This window comes from Passer domesticus, chromosome 2 (assembly GCF_036417665.1).
Source record: "Passer domesticus isolate bPasDom1 chromosome 2, bPasDom1.hap1, whole genome shotgun sequence".
Classification (NCBI taxonomy): domain Eukaryota; kingdom Metazoa; phylum Chordata; class Aves; order Passeriformes; family Passeridae; genus Passer; species Passer domesticus.
The window spans coordinates 12,262,967-12,289,288 of record NC_087475.1 but is presented as its reverse complement, the minus strand read 5'-3'; the positions used below and the strand labels follow the sequence as shown (position 1 = coordinate 12,289,288).

The window sequence follows — 26,322 nt, the reverse complement described above, 5'->3', positions numbered from 1 at the left end:
GTTATTTTGTAATGCTGTCTTTTTTCATATTTTGTTTTGGCTTTTTTTTTTATTTTTTTTCAAATCATCTGCTGACAAAATCTACTGGGCATCCAAACAGCATGCCTGATATCTTTGGTTGGTGCCAAATTTGTGCTTGTTTCTGGCTGCAGAGCTCATTACCAGACATTTGATAGGAAAAGTGTTTTCCAACAAGGGCTTCATTATAAAATATGTTGTCAGAAAATTCCTAGTTACTGATTTTTTCTGGCATAAAAACAATAAGGTCAGCATAAGTGCAAGCATAAGAGTATATATTCTTTTTTTCTTTTTCTTTTCTTACCTCAAATTTTTCTTGACAAATTTCTATTTAAGATTGGCATTTATGCATACTTTACATGGCATTATAATTTAAATACAGTGTATACCTCTACATCATGGAGAGAAAACCTCAAGTGTATAAGTGAGCACTTAACCAAATTTGTGGTGCATTTGTTCTGAGGGTTTGCTAGGAAATGAGCCTAGGCATGTGACATATCTTGCTTTCCAGTATTACCAAAGGCATACTGTATCACCTTGGGTGCATGAATTAAAGTTTCTGTTCTTTACCTACAAAGCAATAATTTCGTACCTCATGTGTGAGATAAGGAAATATTGATTTGTGAAGTTCCCTGGTCACAGCGTAACAATATCTGATTCTGTTTTAAATATGAGCTATTAATCCATTTTCTGATTCTGGTGGGCTCAAAGTGTTGTAGTGACATCTCAAGACTGAGATCCACATGGAGAAAATACTGGTGACTGCCCAGTGCTGTCACTGTGTAACCATCTATAGCTGTGGTTGTGCAAACAGGCAGCCCTAAACCTGTCTACAGACCAGAACTGTCATTTTTAAACTTATCTCTGCCTCATCATTTTCCATTTCTCAGGTTGCCTGTTCTCTCCTTTCAGCCCCACATCCCCCTGAACACCTCTTTCACAGCATCTCACAGTGGTTTTGATCCCCTGTGAGTACCCTACTCTCCACCTCTGCCTTCCCAGTCCCACCTGCCCCAGCTCTGGGTGCTCTGGGAGTGCCCCACAAAAGGTGCTTTATTTCCCTCTTCCCAGCCCTGCAGACATACATGGTGGTGAGCTGCTGCCCTCCTGCCAACTCCGTATGCTTTCACAGATGTCTCGTGCCCTTCTTTTTATCCTCTTTAATGTCAGGGAACATAAACAAATGCAGCCTTCTCACTGCTCTGTGCTTGGAGAGTGGACCCTGGGAGCCTTTCCTGGGCTCGCAGCACCATAAAGAGCTGCTTTTGCTTTTTATGGTTTGGGGCTGATATGAAATTTCATTTTCCTCTCAGTTCACCTCTTGTTATTCTCACACTGTCAATTATCTAGGAAAGATTATTCCATTCCATTCAATCTAAGTATACAAATCTCTGCTAAACAGTGAAACTTCACGGATCTTTGGATGATTGGACAAGGTCTGAAATTTTTCAGTCAACTGTAAGTGTGTGAATGTATACAGAATTTTGAGATTTATTTTTCTAATTAGAGTTGTAGATTTTTTATACTTAGGAGAGGATTGGTACCTTTGTAGATCATTCTTTTCATGGAATAATTCTGTGTTGTTTGATTGTTGCTTTTAATTAATTGGGAAAAAATGTGAACAGAACTCTGTATATCCCTCTGAGTAGGATTAATCTCCTGGTTATGAACCTGCTCGAAATAGAAATATTCTTAAAAATCACAAAAAAAAGAAAAAAAAGGACCTTTGTGGTTTGCTGGTTTTGTGTTGGTATTTTTTTATCCTTTAAGACATGAAAGAGCAACATGTAACTTTTACAAAGTATTAACAGAGATGTTTGGGTTGTGTGAAAGCAGTGATTGCAGTTTATCCTTAATAATTCTTTGTTAACCTTTCTCCATTTTAAATTAATTATATATGAGCGAAGAACACTTCAGGAAGGAAATAATGAGCCAGTGCTACCACAGCTCTCCCCCCATCACCCTTCTCTCTTTCAACAGCCTGCAGCATATTTATATGAAATTTGTATCTTATTTTCATTCTTTTCCCAGTTTCTTCCAAGTATGCACAGGGATAAGAATATATTCCAGTGTCTTCTTTTGTCTATGTCAGTGGGAAGTTGGGATAGTCTCTCTGTTCAGTGTATCAGATCCTGTAGGTCAGCAGCGTTCTGTAGTAAAAAGTGGTGATGCTTTCCTTCTTTGCCTTTATCTACTGTATCTTTAATACCTGTATGGTTAAGGTTACAGTGTGAAAATTATTTTTGTACATCTTGTGTGGTTTGAGGGTGGGATTTATGTCTTGGTTTTCTTGGTTAATTTTTTAAATTTAGTTTTGTTGTTGTTGATGTGTTTACTAAAAGAGGAACTTGCCCAAGAAAAGCCAAAAAAAAAAAAAAAAGGCAAAAAAAAAAGAAGTTTAGATTGTACAGACAAGAGACCAGGGGAAATACTTTCTGAACTTAGGAACCCATTGTAGCAATTATGTAAATTTTTTACAGTATGGTCATGTTTTATGTAAGTACAGTAATAAGGAAATTACTTGAGCAAACCAGCATCTATTCTATTAGTGTCCTTCTACTACATAAAATGCTGTTTGTATCCTTGTAAATTAGTCTTTAACTGCTACTGTTTCACAACCATTCGCGTTTAATGCTAATGAATTGATAAGAAATGTGAAGGATAGACGAGCCATTCATTCCACTGTGTTTGCTGAAAGGAAACTGGGAGACTGAGGAGCAGAAACACTGGCAGTCTTTTAAAGTTTATTTCTGAAAGCTCTGAACTGTAAATATAACATTGTGTATTTCCTTCTGTTTTGTGTTTTAGATTTACTTCATATAAAAACAACATTAGAGAGTTTGCAATTATTTTTTAACACCCTATACAATTACTTTTTTTGGGTATTTTTATCTTTTGAATGCACATTCATATGTTGTTCTCATTTCAATACAAACATTTTCCTAATTAGTTTATTCCTTGGTGTTATAAAACACCAAGCTGGTGGTTTAAGGGTAAAATTTTCTCTTCTGAAGACAGTTTTCTAACTTTGAACCTGTTAGCTAGATAAACATATTCATTGTTGCCATGGTTATCTACAGGGATATAACTAACTTTTCAGCAAAATCCATAAATTCAAAGTGTCTGAAAGTATTGTGAGATTCTGCTGAGGATATAGCAATGTCACTGCTTTAAAGAATTTCATGGTTGTTATTTACCAAGAGCAATGTATAATTATCATAAGATAAATCAAACTAGAACTTGAAAAAATGCAGTTCTTGTAAAAAAAATCTGATATTTATGAATTGGGAAAAAATCATTGTTACATAGTGCAAAAATCTTTCAGTAACATTTCTGTTATCTTTAATTAGTCAGAAATCTTTGTTTGGAGCATTTTGTATAAATCCCATAAAATCCTAATTCCTTTTAATATGTTTCCAAATAAATTATTATTTAAGAGACAGTCATCCTGCAATTAAATTGAAAAATATCAATTGTAGTATTTGTGCACAGCAGATACTTGATAAATATAACATTTGAAGTGAAGAAATTAAATCTATATAAGATATATGCTCTTATTCCTGTCTTTCCTGTATTAAATCTTGTCTTTCATTTACAACTTTCCTTTACATTTATGTCACACAAATGCTTTGGTTTTGTTTTCCATTACTTTTTCATTATGTACAAACAATTTTATTTTCAGAGACTAAAGCATGAAATTGGCAAAAATAATCTGTTTCTATTTATTTTGTTCTGATTACTTAGGGGTGAGCACCTTTAAATTTTGTGTCCTGTAATCACAGACCTGAGGAAGAGAAGCAGACATGTTCCAGCTGTTATTGAATGACAATCCTATTTTCATGCCACTTTAGACTTGTCTCTACTGAGACAAGATACTTCAAAAATATAGAGAATTAAAACATGTTTAAATGTAGTGGCTTAGGGTTCTGCACATGAAAAACAGTGCCGAGGGAATTCTCAGAAGAATTCTTATGTCCAGGGCATGTCTAATCTGCATTGCTCCAGCTGCAATAAGTGAGATAGGTTTAAAAAGTTATACATTAAGATAACTCCAAGTGATGAGTCCAAAATCCAGCTATTAAACTGCAGAAATAAATCTAATTATACAAACACTCTGAGACTGTTTATCAATAGTTATAAAATTAAAGGAAGGAAAAAGCCCAAACCAACAAACAAGTAACCAAAACTTTTATTAAAGGAGAGGTATTTAAACAATATGAATTTATGAGTGCTCTAGTAATTCCACTTAAAATATATCACTTGGGTTTTGTTTTAATTTCTATTTTTAATTTGTATTTTGTTATCAGTTTTCTTTGGTAATATAGCTTCCCAAGATGCACAGCTGCAAAGTAGAAAAGATTAAAACTTCTAAAAGAATGTAAAATTGGCTCCTCCACATGAATTAGCAGAGTCCTGTAGCTCACACTGTTCTTACTGCTCTGCTAAGGCAGAAATTTGGTCTTGCTGGACACACTCTGTGGGGGTGTGAGCACCTCATATTATTCATGTGAGGCATTTTTGTCTTACAATTATGTTCATGAGGATATCAGACAATATGGTGTTTAAGCTCTACAAATTATATGTATGTGATGGTATCCATATCTTTCTAATTCCAATGCCAGTCTAAGGAAATAATAAATCACCTTTCTAATATATCGTCAATACATGTGTGAAAAAAACATTTCCATGTGAGAAATCTAAAATATTGCAATGTTATTACTCCTATAGGTTAAGGGAGAGTTACTGAATAAACAAGCTGCATTTAAATACAATGTACAGACTGTTTTTATCCTGGGAAAACTTAATTACAAAAATCTGAGAATTTTCATATTGCTTCTTTCCTTAGAAAACATTATATGTTCCCTGTTAAAACCTGTATTTGGTATCAAATATCAACTTGTATTTGGTATCAAATTTCATATAAGTGGTATGTGATGCTATTAAGCTACTGCCTATTTGAATCTGGCTCTAAGTGTGAAGGAAATATTCTTGATTTTGTTCTTACTCTTGATTTTCCTGTTATATTTTAGAAAACTTTTTATGCAATTTGAGCTCTATTTGGGTTGATCCTGGATATTGTTCTTGCAATTATTTTTCAACTTGAGAGGGTAAAAGAAGAATTATTTTCATAGTTTTAATTTTGTAATAGTTTTGTGTGAGCAAAACTGTGTCTCTCCATTATTCTTTACCTCTTTAGGCTGGCTTTGTGGGGTTTTTTTTTCATACAGGAGCATGTATGCCATCACTTTTTAATTTTCTTGCAGGCTGTCATATTATAAATGTGTAAATGCAATCTCCAACTTTTGTGGTAACTCAGAGTTTTCATCCTGGTTATCTTATAGGAAAAAGGTGTGTAATAAAATATAGGAATATTTAGTATTACTGAGTTCTGATAGTAATGTTTGTAAGCTGAAAGACATTTTGTGTTCTGTGCAAAATATATCTTCCCAGATTATGAAACTGTGGCAGAATATCCACATATTGTATACAGGACAGGACAAAACCCAGTCATGTCTGGTGAATACTCAGATCTGGTAAACACTGAGATAAACATTCTAAAAAATATAGGTTGGTCCAAATGTCAATGCTTTCTTGTTGTTAGTTATTTCCATGCTGTTTTGGTGTACTGCAGTGTAGGACAATACAACAGAGGAATATTTGGTTGTAAAAAACAAATCAGAAATGTATGCAGATGAGCTCTCCAACCTCTTAATCATTGTAAAATTGTGACAGTGTAATAGGGACAGTTGAGTGTGTGTGTGTGAATTTATAACAGTATAATCTTTTTTGAAGTGCAGAGCAATCTATCCTCTAAGACTAATTTAAGAAAATTTTGTGCAAATGCACGTAACAGCTTCCAAGCACTTCCATCATGACTAAAATGAAACAAACACTTGTACTCTGAGTCCAATGAATTAGTCAAGCTTTTGTCAGTAAACCTATATTAGGATTAAAATATTGTTTTAGCAAAGGCAAAAATCATTTATTTTGTATATAGATTTTATTTTTTCTTTTAACTTTACTTTGTGTAGCTTTCTCTTCTTTTTATTGTTCCACTAGATTTGCTTTGGTCAGGTCCCCAAAAGGGCTCCTTGATTAAAGCAGAAAATTGTGATTTGGCTTAATCCATTGGGTCAGAATGTTCATAAAGAATTAAGTATTTTCTGTTCTTTCTAATTTAGTTTTTTCTAACTAGGCTGCATCAAGGCATTTGTTCACACACAAATTAAAAAGCTGAAAGGATCTTATAGCTGATAATATGTAATATATTAGCTTCATTCTTCAGCTTTCTTGTCACATTGACTTGCCAGTCTTTGTGTTCAACTTTTCTACGTATTGTTAAGTGAACTACAGCACTTTCATGAAAAAATGATGTGTTCTAAACTAGGTGTACCAATCTATGAATAATTTTTGCTCAAATTTTTATCCATAATCATCTTCAAAACATTGGCATTTTGGGTTTGTTTGTTTGTTTTTTATTTGTTTTGGTTTGGGTTTGGTTTTTGGGTTTTTTGTGGGCTTTTATTGCTTACATAACCTTTTATTTGATATCTTATTTCCCTTGTGTCAGAGAATCTGACTGGCAAGTGTTTTTCCCAATTCCTATAGAGATTGATTTGCTGTGAATACTGCAGGAAAAGAGGAGTTTGTCAGTTTTATTTGTTAATATTTAGAGATTAAAACACACATGATGAGTTTTTCATCAATTAGTCTAACAAAGGAAACTTTCTCATTTAACTACATAACTACAAAGATTTTACAATTTATCTCTGGCTCTGAATGTGCAATCATTTTATTGGCCTTTTTCCAGGCCTTCTCAAAACACATAAAGCTGTATTGTCAAAGAGAAGATGGTAGTGTCAGTCCCTCAATGGGAATTTCCATTAGCTCATCCAAACAAATGTAAATCAATGTTATTATTTGCTGCAGCTGAGTGTATTCCATACCTGCAGTTCATACAGAAAGAGAAATATTCTTTTATCCTGCCGTATCCGTCAATCAATTACTCTCATCTGTTATGATTTCCCTGTCATTCTTAGTATTGATTAAGTCTCCTGGAAGGATTTGCTCTTTTCTAAAACATCAACATGAAGCTTTTGGTTCAATTTTCACACTTCTGTTCAACCTGAGGTTCATGCCCTGATGTGTCTGTTTCAATGAATATTTTAAGCAGGAAACAGGTGAGAATGGTGAAGTACTACAATGGAAACTGGTTATAAACAGACTAAAACAACTGATGCCTCATCACTTTCATATTGCAGAACTGCAGAACTACAGTACTCTTCCACATGGCAATTTTCTCAGAAAAGTCATGGTTATTGAATAATAAAGTATAACTCTACATTTAGACAGAAGATATAAATCCATCAGTTCAGAAAACTAGAAATAGGTCTCTAAAATAAAGAAATTAGGAAACTTTGATGAGTAACTTAAAAATAATTGACTAATGCCCATATGGTTCATAAAAACCCATTCAATGCATGATGGATTCTGAGGGGAGTTAACAAATAAAGTGATAACAAATGTTATCTAACATTTGTTTTCACTTCACATGGATTGCAAATATACTCAGTAGTTTTGCATCATATTTAAAGAAAAACAAAGATACTAAGACAGAATTTGTTTGAAAATCACATATCAGTAGTTTCAGACCTTTTTAAACTAAACATTTAAAAGAAATCTGTGTGAGAAAAATTCTGCCTGGTAGAATCTTTGTTTAGCTCCTCATTCATGTATAAATATTGATTGTTAAAAAAAATCAATAAAATAGCAAAAATAGCAAAGAACAATGGTCTCCCAATTGCTTTTAAGCTATTAAATGTCATTTAGGTATTCCTAAAATACTATATTTTATTATCAAACAAGACCTTTTTTGCTATTTGTCAATAGCAATTTCCCCAGGATGGAGGGACAAAACTTCCTTCACTTTAAGCTAAAATTATTCTCACTGTCTCTCAGATGTAGAGTCACTGCTAAACTGATGTCCAGTAATTAACATGACAGGGTTTGGGATCCTGTTATGCTCCAGCCCACATCAGATGTTCCAGTCACAGTGCCTGGAATCCTTCTCATACTCCCACTTTCTTCATGACTAATATGAATATTGGGCTGCACACATCCTCATCTCCTTCATTTCATGGATGGAACTGCTCTGGAGCTAAAAGGGAAAGCCATAAAGCACTTACTAGTAGAATTCTAATTGAAAATTGAGAAAAGACATGGCTTCGATTTAGCCGGGAAAAGACCTAAGGTGTGTGAAGGAATGGAGACATATTTAAATTCTGGCTGCATTGATGCCATCAAAAAAGAAAATTAGGAAAGTTTCCGATAAAAATAAATTAAGTGATTCTGGGGCATTTGTTTATACACTCATCATGATTGTGTATTTAGTCCATGTTGCTATTACAAAAAGGAGGTGATGCGGCTGTCAACGTCATGTGCTGTATCTTAGGATACACTCTGGTTGTTTTACATGTTTGTTTATTTATGGAATCAGAGCCTCAAATATACATGGAATGAATTCTCATCTAAGTGGAAATTGAGAGTCACTCATGTTGTCCATAATGTCATGGATTATGCTAAGATACTTTGCAAATTACAACAAATAATTTTTAGTGAAGGCAGAGGTGATTTTTGTTGTTGTTGTTCTTGTTGTTGTTTTGGGGTTTTTTTAACTGAAGTACTTGCAAAATGCAGAATTCAGGGCATCTCATGTTCTTTTAAAAAGCCCTACCTAATCATATAAAACTGTATTTTTTGTTCTTTGTTTCCTGAGAGGAAAATAGTGGTTTTTGTCTGTATTTTCATTTCACTGGAGTTTATATAAATCCTGATACTGTACTTGATTATTTCAATTATATCAGACAGTTTGTACCAGTATAATGTATATCTCATCTAAAAATTAATTAATATCTTATTGTCATTACAAAGAGAAGGTACAGCACTTTATTTGGATTCATTTTTCTTCACAGAATGTTAATACAGAAGCTAGAATGAGGGTAGGCCTTGATATTGCTGTGGGGGTTGCATACTCATTATCTCAACATATTTCTATCAATACCTTAATGAAGGACCCTGCAGGATACACCACTGGTTTTGGCACAGACTCTCTGCTTCTTCTCGTTTGAAACTGCAATACAGAATGAAATCAAAGTGCTACTTCATCTCTAGGTACCAGTGAATAATATGGGTTAACATAACTTTAAATTTTGCCTACTTTTAGGAGCTAATAAATAGTGGAGAACCACCCATCTGGTGCTGTCAGTCCCATAGTGTATGCCTACATTCTGAAAATAAACCTAGTTTAAACTAGATTATTTTGGAAATATGTAGATGGAGATTTCCTTGAACTTCCAGCATCTGCAGAAACAGAAAACATGAGTTCTTGTGATTTCAGTCAGTCCATTGGAACAGAAAATTTCCACTAAAGTTTATTATTTCACAGATAAAAAAACTGTGCTGAGGTGGAGATCCAGCAGATGAGTGCCATAATCTGTCACCAGCAGGTGAATTTTGCACTGTGAAATAATTTTGTTTGAAAACAAACCTTTCTTTTACATTTTCATAGCACTCTGTGTTCCCAGGACATCATGAACATTATTTTTCTAAATGAGTTAATACTGGCTAAATAAATATTACACTGATTAGAAATTAAGTACATCTTCTTTACAGTGTAGGAGATCTTTGTCTCTCCCCACCTGACATTTTTTCCTTGTATGTCCTCAGCTGTACTCCAATAAGGTTTAGCAGGTTCTACAGACTGAGGAGGAGACCACTCAGGCTTTGAATTTTTCTCTCCACACTTTTTTCAGCTTCTTCTGCTCCTCTCTGTACTGCAGTAGGTTCTTTAAATTTGAAGTAAAGTTATTTTGAAGCACCCCAGAAAATGATACCCACCAAGATATACCTGTTATATATGTGTGCAGTATGACCCTTCTTGGTAACAACTTCATTAGCTGTAGCCAAGAAACACTATTAAACTATGAGGGCTTTTTCCAACATATTTCCATTCTGGTCACACTCAGATCTTGCAGCTCCTTTCACCTGACTGGAGATCTGTGATGAACTGTGAGCTGCACTTAAGTATCCTGATGGTGTAGTTGACATCAGGGATGAGGCAAAGAAAGAGGGCAATACTGGCTTTGTTTAATAGCAGCACATCACAGTAAAGTTGATTACGGTTCATCATGGCTGTGGGATTTTATAAATGAAGTGGTAATACAACTTGGAATGGATGGGGGCTTTTATTCATCCTCCAGAAAAGATTTCCCAGAGATTATATCCTGCAACCCTTGCTGAAGGTTGTTTTATGGTAAACGAGCTGAGGAGCTTTACAACATAGTTTTAATATAGATAAACTACAATTAAAAATTTTACTATGAAAATAGCTCATTATGTGGTAAACTTTTGCCATACTACCACCATCAATTACTAGCATAAAATTTTATTGTCTAGCTGCAGCAAGAGAAGAGAGCTGTATGAGCATGATGTCCTTAGTTTATCACTTCCACTTTTGAAATTAGTCACTCTTTTCCTCTGAATTCCTCAGCAAGACTTCAGCAGGAGAGGATCATAGGAACAAACTACATATGCAAAAAAGTCTGGAGAGAACTAAAGGAGAGAACTAATAGCATTTATAAAATTCTATTACATAGTTTCTGTAATAATGTGTTACACTGCAGTGAATTTTGAAATTAAAATTAGAGTTCGGTTTCGGTTTGCAAAATGAAATGTAAGTCCATGGGGCAACATAACATGCATAAATATATAGACATGCACACACAGTGGTTACTTCTTGCTGAATTTCCAATGTACCATCATATGAGAGATATTTCTGTAGCTATCATAAAAGTTGTTCTAGGCAGACTCATTCTTTTACTCATTGGCAGAGAGATGATAAAAAAAAAAAAAGAAAAAAAGTAAGATGGTACAAAATTCAGTGGGATCATCCTGGGCAAAAATTTTAAAAATGTGTCATAGTAGCTGAATAAAGTCATGACTTGCACCTTCCCTGGTTCCTCTCCTGTACTGTAGATATGTTGTGGGTCTGCATACAGATTTTAACAAAGTCCAAGTATGATAGGGTCATGAATAAAGTAAAATTGGATGCCTAAACTCAGCCCACATTTGCAAGGATTATTTGAATTTTTATAATCATGGCATGAATGAATATCCTTTACATGCGTGTCAGAAAGAGTCTTCAGTTGTAGGAGTCCTTCAAAAATGAAGACATTTTCTGCAGTCTCACCATGTTTTCTGCTTGCTTATTGTTCATCTTTAATTTTTCCACCACTCACTTTAAAGTCATGCAGCTTATTCAGTCTTAGGTTTTGTGGTGATGGGGAAAGTCTCTTATGTTTCTGACTTTACCATTTCCCTTGTCTTCATTGATTAATGCGGATTAAAATGGTAAAATTAATAATATAATTGGCTAGAACAATATTAGTGAGACTTTTATTAATAAATTTGTCCATATTGGAATTAACTCTATCTGCTAAAGGGGCATAAGCAAAACAAAAAACAGCATTCAACAAGTTCCTGAATTAAAAAAAATATATATCTATATATATATGAGCCACAAATGTCAGAAAAAAGTAATATTGCCATTTTACCTGTCTCTCAGGAAGACATCATTCTTTCTATCAGTAAAACTGCTGCATATATTTTCTTCTGCTACTTTTCTAATGATCTTTCAAGAGTTACATTTACGAAAGAACAGCTGTCACTGACGAACAGCCAAGGGGACACTGGTACTGCTGAAATACCTGTCTTGTGATGAACGTCACAAGTAACTATCCTGTGTCTCCAGACTCTATAATTTCACATTTGGAATCAATAGCTCCAATTCAAGTGTAGCAGCAAAAGCGCCAGACAGGTAGAAATACAATTTAGAAATTACTGGGTTGTTTTTTACAAAAATTCAACAAGACAAATACAGCAATTTAAAAAAACTTAATCTGATTTATAGAGAATTTGGTATGGGAGGCAGTTGCCTCTATGAGACACAAACTGATAATTTATAGGCTTTTAGCCAACAGAATACATGGTTCATGACACAGGCTCCTGTCACTGTAAGCAATAAGAAACAAAATATTAATTTGTCTTAGTAGTAAATGTGGATTGATAACCTTTATGATAGTCTAAAAATAGGATTGAAGTTTCTAATACTGATGCTGTTCAGTCAAACTCTGAGGGCAATGCTCATGAGTAGAACTAATTTCAAAATTGGGTTAAAATTTAAAAACAATACAGTAAAAGTAAGTTTTGGCTTGGTGGGGCAATATGGGAGATTTATGTATCTTGATCTCTACACAGAAAGTCCTACAGTGGCACGAACTTTATTGACTGCAACTCTTTGGTGCATGTGATGATAGTAAAAAAATAACCTGTTTTGTTTGGGCGGGACAAAAGCTTGCATACAGACACATCTTTGTACACTCTGTCTAGTCACACTCAGTCCTGTGCCTTCACCTGGGTTAGACAGCTTTGACACCAGCATCCAATACATGCAAAACATTGCTTTTTCAAATACTTCAGTACATGTGCCTTACCTCAGTTCAGATAACACAAATCATGTGGTCAAAGATGGTTTCACACTTTCAGGAGTGTGATACAGCAGTGATATTTTGCTAAGAGGAAAGATGCCAGTGAATTGACATTGATTGCATTGAGAATTATAGCAAAAATAATTAATAACTCATGGTTTTATGATGATTGGAGCATGTGTGAAACCTGCTTCTAGCAGGACTTGAATTTAGAATCAGGATATCCTCTTTAATCTCTATAATCACTTGTTAGACATGATATGACTTACTGAATGTATTACTTTGCAAATAGGTCTAACTATCTATCTTTGTTATCATAAGCATTATTATAAAATAAAATTTCAAATGTAGTAGTAATTTCAGCCCTACTGAGCACAGAGTACAGAAGGATATCACTCCCCTTCAAATATGTCTGTTACAGCAAACTGATTAAACAAATATCCTGGGAAAAGCAACATTAGGTTTGTGAGCAGAGCTGGTTTCACTGGTTTTAAGAGGGACGACAACTTTCTGTCGTTCTTCTATTGCAAATCAGAAAATAAACCCACTAAGTAATTTTAAAGACAGGAAAACATGTATAGATGTGTATTTTAAGTGTCCCATAACATAATAGCACAACTATGGTAGTAATTGTCTCTTTTATAGCACTTAAAATTACTTCAGAATCATTAGGTAATTAGTTTAGTACTTAAAAAGAGCAATAGTACATGAACACATTGAGAGTGTGTTGGGCCACTCAGGGTTATTTGCTTTTCAGCACAAGTATATGCCTACTTCAGAATGTATACTCTGATAATTCCTCTCATTCTCAAAATGTACTTTATTTAGTTTAGTACTTTATTGGGGTCCAGCCGTTTCTGAAAATAAGTTATCTTTTGTTTGTGCATTTGTAACACTTCCCCAAATTAAAGAGAAGTGTTTTTGTTAACCTTTATCTTTCATGTGTACCTTTGTTAGTCAGCCTGTATGGATTGTGGACCCATAATTTGAATGACCTGAGAAAAAAGGACTCTTAGGGGCCAAGTTTCATTTCTATTAGCAGAGGTGTTGAGAAGAAGGCACCATCCTAACTTTGGGCTTTGCACTGACAGTTCTGTTCAGACTATAGCTGATTTGAGCAGATGGTTAAGGTGCTCCTACACCTAAAAATAGGCCCTAAGCACTGACATCATGATTGAGTGTCCATGCTAAGCACTGACCCTTCTTGCACAGATGCATAAAAGACAAATGGATGGGGCAAGTTTAGAAGAAAAAAATGTTCTATAAGTCTTGTCCAAAGTGAAAACAGCCCCTGGAAATTTGTATTCTGAGGTGTACCAGGGTTTCTTTGGCAATCATGATTTGGTAGCTGGGAGGCTTTTACTGAGGGGTCAGGAGGCCACAAACTGGTTAATCCTCAGTGACTGCTATGGAGAGAAATCTCTTTGGGTTTCTAACAGAAAATGATAGATGGTCATGCTTTTAAAAGCTTTTCATTTCTACTTCCATATATGATAGTTAATGAATACACAAGGAGCCTATTTATATTAGATGCCTGATATTATGCAGCAATAGATATTTATAAGCAAAATGCAGGAAATCTCTAGATATAATTGCCACATACGATAATGTGACTTCAGCCTATTACTCTTTAAATTACTCATAATTTCTTAATACTTCAGGATAGCATCGTGCTTTTCACCATATCATTCTAGAGCCTGAGTGTTCAACTGCTTATCTAAAAAGTCATCAAACCCACATCAATGAAACAGCTCTCATTTTTAACCTGTATGAACATCTTGAAGTACAGGAACAGAGTTGTTAAATGGTTTTTCCCTTTATCAACACTTTTAATACTGTTGACTTTGGAAAAAAAAAAGAAAGTAAAGTGTCTGTACTCATCTGCATTCTATGTCATCGTGTATACAAGTCACCATTATGGTGGTTTTCACAAAGTTCAGATATCATTCTGATGCAATAGAAATCTAAATATTTGTTGGATGTTGAATGTTTATTGGATGTTATTCTAAACCACCACTTTTGCATTGTAGCTGTGGAAATACTTCGATTTTCCCCTAACTTTTTACTACACGGGAACAAGAAGTGCAACGGGGAAAACCTGAAAATAGAAAGAATTATTTTCTAATTCTATTCAAGTATTTGGAACAATGGGTGGTCATTCAAGGGAACTTCCACAAGTTTTTCAATTCCACTTGCTTACCTAAGCATAGTAACAAGGCATTTAATAGTTATTTGACAAGATAATCTATAACCACGGCATGACACTGAAATTTTTATTGGATGTATTCATTTGTACTTTAACATAAATTATTATGCTTTGATGCTTACAATATTGAAACTGAATATATCACATTTAAGAATATATACTTGTAAGTATAGATAATGCTATATGCCATACAAGTACAATGCATGGAATACATTCCAGATACATTACAGGAGGTGTATTATTACATCTGTAAGTATGATAGATAACAAATACAGGGTTAGTTTTAGCAAAAATTCTCAGGTTTATAAATAATATGTGTTCCTTTGCTGATTTTATAAAAAGATTACTATCGTGGATTGCAGAATATATATTATAACAGCCTATGGAGGAGAAAAGAATTTTTGAAAAAGAATTTATGGCTTCTACATTGTCTGAAGTTAAATAGAGGCTGGAACCTGTCTATTCCTTTATTTATCATAACTGATAGTCTGAAGTTGATTCAAGAGGAAATGTTAAATAATTAATTTCATGATTTATAAAGCTAACTAACTTTACATCAAATTACTGAAATTTTCTTCTTCGCAACTGGTGTCACATTAGCAGTGAAGTGATGGGAGTTCAAGTGTTTGCAGCAAAGACATACATCTTCATCCAGTTTGGTTTGGTACTGAGTGCCTAAATTATTTGTGATTAAAAAACAAAAAATCCCCAAAACAAAAAACAAACAAACAAAAAACCCAAAAAACCCACAAAAACAACCTGCTGATATAACTGCTGACAAACAGTACAATCATTTAAGTCATATATAATGTATCGACTACTTGAGACCAGTGGTGGGAGATGGTTTTGAGTTAATTATAAATACCTTTCTATTGGAAGAGAGAATATTTTTTTTTATTTTATTTTAAAATATAGATTCCTTTCACAGAAGAATTTACCTAGCTACCTCCTTTTTAGTATTACATATATGGATATAATTAATTTTGTAAGATATTTTCATGTTTTTTCTATATTTATAAATATATGTACGGATATAAAATAATTATATGCTTAGAGCTGATTGACTTTTTGGAATAAAAAGGAAAGTATAGAGTTGTTATTTTTAAATTCTCACATGAAAACTTATAAGATCTCTGAATCTCTTTGGTTACCATGGCAATGGTTATCAGTTTGTCTTCAATATAGGTCATAGTAGTGTTACAAGTGCGTAAATTCGGTCTCCACGGTAAACTTAATAAAAACATAATACTCTTCTTTTAGATATTCTGAATCACTCCAAAAAGCAGATTTCAAGATAGATTTCATTAACAAATGTAATTTTAATCTTTAGCAAAGATCAGAGGTTGCTTGCAACTAATTAGCTGATTAAATGAATGTGATCTCCATGTAGTGTATGGCAGCAAATTTGAAATCAGCAAAGTTAAAATCAATATATTTGCTATTGTTTTTATCCCAACATGTTGATGAGTGAATGACAATATAATTTTTCTGGCTTTTTGATGAGGATATAATGATCTGAAGAACAACTCATGAAGTTAAAAGTACTCAATCTCATCTGTGTAACCTTCAAAAAGTTTGATACGGTGTGAATGTGGTAAGAAATTAGTCTTCTATCTAAGACAGGAACTGACAATGCAGCCTGATCAACAGGGTACTTCAGGATGTGTGGCTGGCACCTTCAGGCAGGTGCTGGAAGCTGGAAAGGAGCTGATGCTTTCACACACCCGTATGCTGCCCCCGGCCTGAAAAGGCAGTGGGACTCAGGTTGAACACCAGGGTACAGCTCCTGCCCCCAGACATGTATTGTCAGTTATGAATATGATAATCCTATAAAACTTGGAACGAGCTCCCTTAGCCCAGAACATGCTTAATTCCTCTTTATACAGGGTGACTGGGGGCAGTTTGTGGGGAGCAAACCCTGTAAGAGATTGCTGCTTTAGAGGCTTTGCTCTCCTGGCCTTGGGGGAGGAAGGTGCACCTCAGTCTAAATGTTACTACTTCTCAATTGATTTTAACTCCCCACATTTAAATGTCTAAGGTATTCCTGTCAGGTTTCTTAACCACTGACATTCTCATAACAGTTAGTTGTAGTTCAGGCAGTAGAGAAAAAAACTCTGTCATCATCTTACCATTAGTTAAGCTGCAACTGAACACATCAGGGGCACTTGGCAACTGAGATGCCATTTTAGGATTATAGCACAGAGCTGCAGTGTGCTTTTAGCTGAGTGAAACAGTGGGTTGTTTAATATTTGAATGACCTTTTTCAGATTCCTGGCGAAGTTCATTGTGATGAGTCAGAACACATAATACTTTCAGCATTTGTGATTTTAGGCTGGTAGAGGCGTGACTCCATTTGTTGTTTTGCTTACTTCTGATTCATTTCATATATTATTTGAGAATTACAAGAGAGAGAATGTTCTTTCTTTTCTTCTAAAAGAACTCTTACTCTTTATGAGCATATTTATTTCATGGTCTGGTGACTCACAGAGAAAAATTTGTAAAGAAACATGTTGAAGCAGCCTTGTAGCCCAACCTTAATTCTGTAATCTTCTTTGGAAAAAAAAATTATATTTTAAAAATTCGCTTTGTGTCTTTCAAAAGGTTAGAAGGTTAGCATAGCCCTTGTTTGGCTATCCAGAGTGGTTATAGTACTCCAAAATCACTCTGATCCTCAGTTCTTCAGAAAATGGGTTAGGTGAGTTGCAGCAAACTGCCTTTGCAAATGTGTTTTTGAATATACATATATACACGTACACATGATCATATATACTGCGCAGTGGAAAAATCTTTATAGATTCCTGTTAAGCCTTTTGACAGGGAGTTCCTGTCTATAGTGACTGCATTTCAAGATCTGTGGCCAAAGGTAGAAAACTATGTATTACAATTTGTATTTGACCACCTTTCAGAACTAGCCAGTAGCATATTTGTGAAAACCCCTCCTTAAAATTAAGTGTCTGTGCCTGCGCACCTCTTTACTATGATTTCTGGTCTGTGCTTCCCCACCACTCCAGTGAAAGTATGTTACCAGAACAGGTACTAAAAGTAGTGGATTCGTTTGGTTTGGTTTGGTTTGGTTTGGTTTGGTTTGGTTTGGTTTGGTTTGGTTTGGTCTGAAGTATCATTCACACTCTAACCTCAGATAGGGTCTCTTTAAAGAAAAAAATTTGGATTTAAACCAATTTATACCAAAATATATTAGGTAGACTTCAAGAGATCTTCAACAGATCTCTTGAAGTCTACTTAATATATTTTGGTTTAAAATATATTTTTCTGGTTTTTTATAATCTATAGAATTTTTAAAAACCTGAAAACACCTGTTCCCATCACTCACTGCACACCGGGTAGGGATAGTTGCTGATGTCAACAATTCACAAGTCCTTTCCCTTATATAACCACTTAGTTATTAGTAAGCAGATGAAAGTATCTACAGCTGAGTGCCCCAAGAAATTTTTGTGGATGTGCTGGTGACATTTTCCATCACTGCCATTGCTGTGAATATCAATGTTAACATGGAATTGGGTTTTATGTTGAACAGGAAGTGCATTAGCATTTTGATCTACTTTGTTTGTTGTTCTGTTCTTTACTTGCTCTGGCTTACTTTTACATTTGCATTTGACATTTCTATCCATAGTACCTATGAAATGAAGTTCAAAGTTTTAATATCGACAAGCAGCACACTGACAAGCTTTTGCATTTCAGTGAAAGAGACAACATTATTAGAAGGGAGGTTTTGCCTTGCCCCCTCCGCCCTCCAAGAAGAAAAGACAAAAGTCATAAATGGCAACTTTGTCTCTCTTCTCTGAGCAACAGAAGAAAGGAAACCTCATGCTCAAGGCTGTATCCTGTCTACTTAGAAAGACAGGTTAATCTGATAATATTAGTTGTACCAAAAATTTGTTTGGAGAGGATTTCTTTTTGCTTAGATTAATTGCCTCATGAAGTTAGAGAAATCACATCTTCAATTGATGCTTAACTTGAAATACTAAAGAAACATGCAAGCTTAAGGTACATTCTTGTGAATGTTGAGATCAATAAAGCATATATTACTAAGGAAAGGTTGTAAATATAGACAGACTGCAACTGGCTTTAATTCAAATAAATAAGATTTTGACTAGTTCCCCATACAGCAGAGATATGAGACTAGATCCAGATGAGACTAGATCTTTGGTTGTCACATGAAGAATTTGAATAAATAATTTACTTGTTAAACTTAGTAGTTTTATTCTGATGTTCCTGTATTGCTCATGAACTTATTCTTGTTTACACAGCCCAGGCATATTTGCTGCACATATTTATGAATGAGAAACTCACTGATACCAATCATTGTTTGTTCCAGGTGTCTAAGCAAGATAAATAATTTCAAAATACAAATAAGATTTCATAAATCTGCATGAACTGAGTATATTTTTTTACATAAAACAGATTATAGATTCATATGCAGAACATATATTGTGAAAAAAGATTTTTTTTTTTTGTGGAAGTAATAACACATTCAGATATCATTGCCAATTTTTATAAGAAGATTGAATAATTTTCCTGATTATAATTTTATTTGGAGGAAAGTATAGAGGGAGGTAGAAGGCTATTATTAGTTGCAATGTGTCTGCCAGTGAATCAATAAATTCTTCAATCATAAAGAAAACTAGATACTTATATTAGTTTAATGGCAATTTAGTCCTCTTTCAGAAAATATAAGTGTAAACAAAAAGTTTAATTTTGCTGCTGAAAAAGCCTATACCTTTTTTATGAAAATTCCTATGGTGCATATTTAGTCAATAGCTGGGAAAGTTTAAATTGTTGGGTTTAATATATTTTGCTGTTTGTCTGGTTCACAAGATAAATAATTTTATGTATTAAATGCTAAATAGATTTAGGTTTCAAGTGAGAGAGGTCTTTCAGATAGTAATGAATTATTTTTCCAAAGGAAAATGAAGCTTGTGTGTTTTTATAAAAATAAAGGATACAGGATTTCCTAGGAAAGCAGGTGGTGTTCAATATATTCATTTTATGTCTGGAAAGAAAGATGAAGTAGGAGGTGAAAGAGATGAAACAATGACACAGGTCACTGTCTGAGACAGGTTATTCAAGGCAACAGAATTATAATTCAGTAAATTGTGGATTTTCCAATTTGATTTGTAAATTGTCTAATTGTATTAACTTTCTTCTCTTCTGCTTATTTGCTAGGATACTTTGGCATTCTGAATATCCATACTTGGTACTTGTGCTTTGGTACAGAATACCTAGTTTAAAGACAGCACTTTTTATTATATTTCACCTCTGCATGTAGTCAACAAGAGAGAAACATATTTGTTTCAATACAAACCTACATCACAACATTTTTTGTCTAGCAGCTTATAATGACATCTTTACATTATATGTATTATTTGGCTTTTTATTAATAATTCAAAACTAAAGAAAAACAAGAAATGTAACCATCTCCTAAGAAATTTGATGGTTACTACAGAGTTGGAAAAATCTGTCACAAATAGCCATTCTTTAGTATGGATGCGTTATTAATTCCATAGTACTTTCTTCTTTTAATCTTCTTTTTTCCCCCACAAGAAGATATTTCCTAGGTTTGGTAGGTTTTTTGTCGTTAATTCATTATGTAAACCAAGAACATTTTGCATTTTCATTTTCCACATGCCTTTCAAACAAGAGCTGGCTTCATTGTCATTCCATTTCCTTCTTGAGACACACGATGTTCAAAAAATATTCATTTTCCTAAAAATCTATTCTAAATTTTCTCTTCATTTCTATACTATTCCCCTCCCTCTCCCCAAAATACTACTTGATGAATTGCCAACAGCAAAAGTTAAAGTGACTAATTACATTGCATTCTCTGCAGCTGTAATGTGTTGCACTGCAGGTAAGAAAAAGGGTAAGAAAAATAGTAAGAAAAAGGGTTTCTGGAAAAGAGTTGTGGCTTCAGGAACCAGGTCATTGACACAAAGTGGCTGGACAGAGGAAAGCACTTGTCCTTGATTGATGTGATGTGAACTTTACCAAAAGCATCCTCCCCAGCCATCCAGCTGAAGGCAATGCATGCTGCCTCCAGCAAAATGCAAGTGAATTAACCAGGAGACAGTGGGAAGAAACTTGAGGATTAATGTAATTTGGAAAGGGTCATTAAAAAGGTTCTCAGTGATTCACAAAGCATTAAGGAATTATTATGGTGTTTCATAAAACTGGCATACTTTATTCAGCAGTATGCCTATAGGTAAATGTATAAACTGCTTGAATAATAATAAAAAAAGCAGTTTAAAGGTTTAATCTATCACTTCTGTCAAGAATATATATTTTAAATTTTTGTTATTAAAATATTCAGAAGAACATGAAATCAGTTCTAAAGTCAAATTAATAAATCATGGTTGTTGAAAATATGATTTCACTTTTAGAATTTGTGGAGTGACAAGGCTATTTCAGACAAATGCAAGACATCAGATTGTGACCTTTTACTAAACAAGCAGTTCTTGTAATTGTAATTGCCTTGGGCTAGTGACTGCTATTATGACATTCATTTTCACAATAAGTGTACACGTATTTGAAAAGATGTGTTATATGTCTTGAATGCCCAACTTATAATAGTTTGGTATGATTACAGCTAATTAAATCAGATGGGAAAACTGTACTTAATCATGTTAATTACTTGAATGAAAATATGCAGAAATTTGTGGATAAAACCTATATTTCCTATATTTTCACTTTCCACAGTGTGAGCTTTTTCTTTTTTAAGTTTTATATTCTGCATTGTTCACAGTTTGGGGAAACAAGGATCATTTGATGGTTTTTCTTAATTCTAATATAGAATCATGTATTTATTTTGCATTTGCTACGCAAGGATTTTTTTTTTCAAAATATCTAAGCCAGTGGTGCCTACCAAATAAAATTTTTAAAAAACCCAACTTCCATTCCTAGTGAAACAACCAATTTTAGAGAAGCTCCATGATGATGAATTAGTTTGCTCAGTGGACCTGTTCACTACAGATAAAACAGAAGAACAGACTACTGGGTTTGCACCAGCTGGCATGAGACCGGTCTCAGATTGGACCAACTGGCCCAGAGGCAGAGCTTGCTCTCTAAACCTGTGGGGAAGTGTAAGCACTGCTCATGATTTTAGTGCAAGTCTTCTCCATCTCTAAAGAGCTGTGGGTCCTGAATACAGATACAATTTAAAAATCTGTGGAAATTATTTCTGCTGAGAAGTTCAATGACTGAATGTAAAATAGGGACAAAAGTGCTGAGCAGCAGGAAAATCTTTAAGAAAGATGAATATTTTGAGGCATTATTTTATTGACATAATTAGTTTAATACTTTATTTAGAACCAAATAATTAGCAGCTGAGGAAGGACAGTGTGGGTTTTTATTATATTTTTTTCTTCCCAAAACCAGTGCTTTTTCTGCTTATAGACAAAAGATAATAGACAGCCTATTACATTTCCATGAATGTCCTACTTTCTTTAGAGGACATGTTATATGTCCACTTATTGTTTCAACTTTTATCCATCCCAGAGTTATGGAAATGTGACATAATTGTTGTTAACCCCATCTGACCATCAAAAATTTCATACTTATTTTGAAGTATATAGCCATCCATTTACGTTTTCCATATTTACTTCTTGACTTTTTCCATTTGCATATGTCCGAAACACAACAAGAAATGTGCATTAAACCTACTTAAATATCTGGGACGGATGGGAAATGCAGAAGGTAAAACATATCTGCAGACTATACAGACAACAGCTTATATAGAAGAGTTGCTCTTGTAAGAGTACAAGAGTACAATGCTTATTAAAGAGGTAAAATAATTTTACTAAGTGCATCTTAAGGTGCATTTACAATAATAAAAATACTAGCATGCATAGAAATTATTTCAGACTATCTGATTGTTCTTAACATCAAAGTAACATTTTCTGAGGCTGATTAATTAAATAAAATCTATAGTATGAAATAATTATTGAGATTAAAAGCGTATTTTTGAATGTTTCTAACTCTGCTGCTAATGCTCAGCTATTAATAACTTGGCTATCACTTGCAGGCAGCTTTTAGTAAGTCAGTTTTTTCAAAAAATGACAACACTTGGCAGAGAAATTGGCCCTTATTTCCTTTGCAAAAAGTTTACCAGTGAAAAACCTGTTTCAGAAGACTTTGGAAGAGTTTCACACTCTTGTGAGCTCCTATGTCAGAACTTCAGCATGAGGCTGTTCTCTCATGGACAGAGCAGAAGTGGATTGGAACTAAGCACCCTCCTTTCTTCATCCAAAATATCTTTATCAAAGAAAATAAGCAGGATGAAAAGGAAGATTAAAATTTATTAATATAACAAAGATGTTTGATGGTTCTTAGAACAGGAGCTGGTAATTTTGCCCCGTTTTAAGAAGGGGTTTTGGACTAGATGACCTCCAGGTTGCAGTTCTTTGCGGCCTCACCTAGCTTTGATTCTGATATATCACACAATAAGTGCACACTTAGAAACTCTGAAATACCCGCATGTTGGTGAGATATTCTAATGAATATTTGAATAGGGCTCCTGGTATTGAAAAATTTACAATTTTTCAATGACTCTTTTCAAAAATATTTGTTTCATGCAGCCTGCTTTTAATATCTTTACAATATTTGTTTATGAAATATGCTTTTCTTTTTTTTTTGCTTTTCCTTGCATTGCTTTTTTTTTGTTCTCTGGTGAGTATGGTTTGGTTTGATTTTAAATATGTACCAAGGGTAAATCTTCTCATTTCCTGCCTTTCCCTTTAAAAAATAAGAAAGTAGGAGCAAAAAAGATGTGAATATATCGAGGAACATGCATTCACTGAGACTCCTTTTGTCTTCCACATTTACTTCCTAGTATGAGGTCTTCCTCTGGAATTTGACTATGTCATGGCTCCAGAGTTCTTCCACACCAAAAATTCTTTCAATTTCTTGTTTGTTGATTTCTGATTGTTTGAATCTACCTAGTAATTTAAAGTCAAGTCTACTCTCAGAAATAAATCCCAGAAAAATGGATCTGGCACAGCATAATTTTATTATTTTAATTATTTTAATTATTTATATTTCTGTTGCTGTCATAAGTTAAATATATTAAGTTCAAATTTATCATGAGTCTGGATGAAGAATACTCAATCTGTAGCGTATTGATAATACTTTTGAAATATGCATGAAGGATAAAGATATGCATATGGAATTGGTTTGGGACCCCACCAATACTTTATAAATTCATTTCTATCAGAATAAGTAGCGAAGCAATAATAGAGGGAAAAGCTCCAAGCGCTGCAAGTTGCACTTATACATCAAGCAGATAATTTCACTAGAAATGTGTGATGTTGTCATGTTTTCCTCCACTCTTCCTAATGCAAAGCAAATTTGGGAATGATTTTCTTTCTCTTAATGTTTAGCTCTGAATAACACAGAAAGTACTCTTGAGTTTCCTTTTTTGGAGTGCTTTTTCATTCTTTTAAACCTCCATTGTCGTGGGCTTTGCATTAACAATCTGTGATTATTTCACTCAATGACTAATTTAAGTTAGTGCCCTAGAGCCTACGAAGCTTGCCACCATCCTAGCTGAGGTACCATTCGCTGTTACATCATCTTTTACTGCATGTTCACCAGTAATCAGCTCTGAACAACTACAGTGAGATTTACCTGAATTTATTTGACAAAAAGGAAAACTGAACAGAAGGGAAGAAAACAGAGAACACCATAAACATGGCATTTCTCAAACTGCATTTAAAAAAGGGAATAATACTTACCTTTTCTAGGTGGTTTTGGGGTTTTTTTTTGTTTTGGTTTGGGTTTTTTGTGTGTGTTTTTTTTTTGTTTTTTTTTTGGGGGGGGGTTGTTTTTTGTTTATTTGTTTTTTGAAAAATAATGTCACAATTTATTTTTCTGCACTGATCTGCTACTTTCAGTGTTTCTACCCAGGATGATATATTATGAGTCAGGCATGAAAAGGGCCTGTGGTAGCTTTTGAAGTCCTGGTGAAACCCATTTGCAATGGTAAAACCTATGGCATCTTACCTGTATTGTGTATGATACAATACCAGAGACATATTCCATGTGTGCCACTAACAAATGTTACAGGTAAATTAAACCTCTGACAGAGGCAATAATTTCTGGATCCTCTCTGGAAGAAGTTGCATGGAAGAAAACAGCAAATATTGTAATTATATATAGCAGATATGTAACTCAGTCAGAAAGAAAATGTTAGAACTTTTGTTATGGTTGAGAAGAATTTGACAAGTTTTTTGACTCTTTACACATAAGACAAGTCTGTCTATTTTTCCTAGATGCCAGGTATCTGTGGGGCACAATGGTAATGTGATATCCAGAGACTCTGAAGGTCCATCTAATCATGAAAATCCATCTGCATATTTTAGTAATTAAAATATAGACCTCGTTATGTTTGCTGTGGGGGTGGTAAGACACTGGAGCAGGTTGCCCAGAGAACTTGTGGATGCCCTGTTCCCAGAAGTGCTCCAAGTTGGATGCAGCTCTGAGCACCCTGGTCTAGTGGGAGGTGTCCCTGCTGCATTGAAGGGAGGGGTGGTAGAAATAGATGATCTTAGAGATTCCTTCCAACCCAGCCTTGTTCTGTGAATGTAATGTAGGAGCAAAAGGTATCATCTGTTGCTCGTTGGACTTAGGAGATCTTTTTTCCTTCCTCTGATACAGTAGCTTGCTGTCCTGTCTGTGGAGGCCTTGGGTACTAATCTTTTATTGCCTAAATATTAATAGGACTGGTTTTGTTACTAAGAATTTCAAAGTATTAAATAGAGATGCCAGATTTTTGGATAGACTATTCCCGGTCAGTGCACTACATAGAAAAGATATGGCTGTTACTGTTGGGTAATAACTTCTTCTTGCCTTTTTCTCTCCTTGAAAGACCCAGAGCCATGTAACATAATAGCTACTACACACAACTGTTTGTGGAAAGAAAATTTGTTCTTTGCTATCAAAATGGAACACAAGGATGAAATATTTCTGAGGAACAATCCCTCAGTCAATATAAGAATGAGTATTTTCTCATGGAAACAAATTTTTCCTATTCTCTCTGTAATTTTTGTCATTTGCAAAAACTGATGTACTTCTGATTTGATCTTTTTCTTTCTCTAGTTCCTTGTAAAAACAACTTAATTTCTTGTAGGAGTGTTACAGATCTACATTTTAAGGTTCCATACAGGTTTGGGGGGTTTTGTTATCTTGTATTTGAGGTGACAGCTAATTTTCTCCTTTCACTTGCATGGCATGTAATGTACTTTGAACATTCAGAGAAAAGTCAGCTATATAAACAGAAGACAAGAGTATTTGTATGCAAAATGGGTTGTGGTGCTACTTTCTACACAGACTCTGCATTGCAGATTTCTTATCCATTTGGAAAGAGTGTAACTTGCTAGAAAATTGCATTTAAAGAAAAAAAAAAAACAAAACCACTTTACAGGCAAGGCACTTGTTTTATGGGGATTTAGATTCCTGATCCTAGACTTGCACAAGGATTATGGCACAAAATAGGATTTACAAAAGCACAGGAATTAAACAAAGGGGATCCATAACAAGTTT

General features: G+C 34.2%; 1 protein-coding gene and 1 long non-coding RNA gene across 5 annotated transcripts in view; one reads left to right on the top strand and one right to left on the bottom strand.

Moving 5' to 3' along the window:
- IL1RAPL1 (interleukin 1 receptor accessory protein like 1) overlaps nucleotides 1-26,322 on the top strand; it is a 664,262-nt gene that overhangs the window by 467,818 nt on the left and 170,122 nt on the right. The gene's annotated exons all lie outside the window — the stretch shown is intronic.
- LOC135293360 (uncharacterized) lies at nucleotides 5,542-24,902 on the bottom strand. The gene is made up of 3 exons (XR_010355448.1): nucleotides 24,784-24,902; nucleotides 9,080-9,148; nucleotides 5,542-8,176 (listed from the first exon to the last, which is right to left on the bottom strand). It is a non-coding gene; the product is annotated as an uncharacterized LOC135293360 (long non-coding RNA).